General features: G+C 39.6%; 1 pseudogene; it reads right to left on the bottom strand.

Annotated features, from left to right (window-relative positions):
- Nucleotides 1-682: 682 nt before the first annotated feature.
- Nucleotides 683-802, bottom strand: LOC134937003 (5S ribosomal RNA; annotated as a pseudogene).
- Nucleotides 803-3,045: the final 2,243 nt, after the last annotated feature.

The following is a 3,045-nucleotide window of genomic DNA, read 5'->3' as shown; positions in this document are numbered from 1 at the left end:
AGAGGTGACATAATATAATGATAATAGGTGTATGATATGTCTTGATAAAGGGGCGGTAGCTCCGAAACGTCGATTAAGAATCATCTGAATCTCTGAGTATTTTTTGTCCTCTTGAGTGCCTTTAATTGCTTCCCCTTTGGATATCTATATCTATCTATCTATCTATCTATCTATCTATCTATCTATCTATCTATCTATATATATATACACATATGTATAATAATGTAATTATATAGGAGTATATAATATTAGAAATTATATACCATTAAAAAAGAGGGGAGACTGAATATAAACAGAAATCATATAATAAGTTTGTATAGAGGCACAGTTTTGAAAAGATAATAATATTGGTGGCGTTTTGTATAGATAGGTTATTAACCCTACTATAAGTAAAAACCAGTGGAATTTAAGATATAGTGTGTAAGTATTATTCATAAGGTGAATATGAGAGGACATAAGCTAATTAGACCTAATAATATGTTATATTGAGTGATATTAATAGTACAGAATGGTGAATGAAAAAAAATGGCGGTCAAAGTTTCACTTGCTAATAAGTGTATCTATAATTTTTACGTGACTTTAATTTGTGTGACGTAACTATATATTTGTGTATACTTATCAGTGCACATACATATATACAAATAAGTGGATACCTATTTCGGAACAGTTATGTTTAGGTCTGTTTCTACAGTACTTAATCTTCCCAAGTGGTCACCCTCTTGGTACTAGTTAAGCCCAACACTGCTTAGCTTCCAAGATCGAACGGATTTGGGCATGGAGCCAGTGTGGTATGACTGTATCTAGTGTCCCTAAATACAATAATCAGCAAGGTGTCATTCTTTAAAAATATTTATTTTATTAGTGACAGTGTAATATAAGATAAAAACAATATGTGATGAAAGTGAGGGAGGTGACGGAGTTAAAAGGGCTAATATAATCAGATTGAAGACACCTTCACAGGAACGGTGCAATTTCATATCCTTCATTGAACCCTACGGGATGCATCGTGTTCAACTGGAAAATCCAGTATATTTCCCGTTGGGACAGTTTATTTGCCAGGTCTCCTCCTCTCTCGCCAGTCTGTACATGTTCAATGGCCTTGAAAGACATCTCTTCCGGATTGGAATTGTGTTCCAGGATAAAATGTCTATACAAGAGATGAGTATCAATTTTGATGTTCTGGCCGTGTTCCTGGATCCTCCTGACTGGAAGTGGGGCAGATGCGCATGTGCAGTACATGACCGCTGACACAGGAAGTGTGGCAGAAGTACTATTAATTAATGACATTAACTTTTTATTGCTGTTTTTAACATTTCCAACACTCGTTTTTTAATGCCATCTAAGAATATAGCTATCTCAGTACATTATGAACCAGCTCCATCTGTTCATAGTTAAATAATAGTTATTTTTTTTAGTAAATTGATGTTTAACAGGAAATGATGTCACAACCTGAATCCCTAATACTAGCAGGTATAAATATCAGTCCTGCTCATTTCAAAGTTACCCCTTGATGAAGTCAGACTGATGAAACGCGTTGGGTACTCCTCTATGACTCTCCAGACTAAGATAAGCTAATATATATATTTATTAGAGCTTCTAATAGTCTATTCCTCATATATACACTTTGTTTTTTATTTATCCTCCATTTCTTATACTTACTACTATCTTTTAAAAAACAACAAAAAACAACAACAAATTTTTTATGTATGTGTTCGTATGTTAAAGATTTTTTATGTCTCCTAAATATAAATGTATTATAAAAAACACGGCAGTGTTACAATGTAGCGCCTATGCGCTCCATTGTAACCAATGGTGGGAACTTTGTGGTCAGCGGTGAGGTTACTTTCGGTCAACCGCTGACCACAAAGTTCCCACCATTGGTTACAATGGAGCGCATAGGCGCTACATTGTAACACTGCAGTGTGCTGCCTGTCATACAGTACAGGAGCACACAGCCAATCAGGAGGATGCCACAATGTGGCGTTCCCTGATTGGCTGATGGAACCGTCTTAGACATAAGTCAGAGAGGGTTCCTGGCATTCGGGGAAAGGGGTCCCATGTGAAAACATGGGGCCCCTTTCAGATCGGGTATCCGTTTTTTTATTTTGCCAAGTACCTGGATTACAAATGGATTAAAAGCGGAGCCATCTACACTGGATTTTGTGAGTATAATTTTTTCAACAGGTACACCATGGATTCTACATGGAGAAGAGGACCGACCCTCGTGTGAACATAGGTAAGTATGTGTATATGGAGGTGTGGATGTATGCATTAAAGTTATACTTTCAAGGTGTGTGTCTTATGTTTTTATTGGGGTATTTTTTTAGTAGTAGTACTACAGGTACCAGCGGGCCCGGTTTTCCACCGCATGCTGGTACTTGTGGTTCTCCAAGTACCAGCTTGTGGGGGAGGCTTGCTGGGACTTGTAGTACTGCTACTAAAAACAATATTCATTTTTTGACAAAACGGCTATCAGCCTCCCATCCGCAGCCCTTGGATGGGGGGGACAGCCTCGGGCTTCACCCCTTTTCCTTGGGTGGCTGGAGGGGGGGGACCCCTTGATTGAAGGGGTCCCCACTCCTCCAGGGTACCCCAACCAGGGGTGACTAGTTGGTTATGTAATGCCAGGGCCGCCGGGACCTATATAAAAGTGTCCCCCAGCTGTGGCATTATGTATCTGGCTAGTGGAGCCCGGTGCTGGTTTCAGAAATACGGGGGACCCCTACGCTTTTTGTCCCCCGTATTTTTGGAACCAGGACCAGGCGCAGAGCCCGGTGCTGGTTGTTTAAATATGGGGGAACCCCTATCATTTTTTTCCCCATATTTTTTAAACCAGGGCCGGCTCAAAGAGCCCGAGGCTGGTTTTGCTTAGGAGGGGGGACCCCACGCAATTTTTATTTTTATTTTAACACTGATTACATTTTTTTAAAAGGTGCACAATGAAGCCCAGCACGGATCTATCACATCCGGCCGAGATTCATTGTATTAAAGTCGGCAGTGTTTTACAAGTCACTCACGTAAAACACTGCCTAAAAAAACGAATGA

Source organism: Pseudophryne corroboree, chromosome 6, assembly GCF_028390025.1.
Source record: "Pseudophryne corroboree isolate aPseCor3 chromosome 6, aPseCor3.hap2, whole genome shotgun sequence".
Lineage (NCBI taxonomy): Eukaryota > Metazoa > Chordata > Amphibia > Anura > Myobatrachidae > Pseudophryne > Pseudophryne corroboree.
This window is presented reverse-complemented; position numbering and strand designations above follow the sequence as displayed.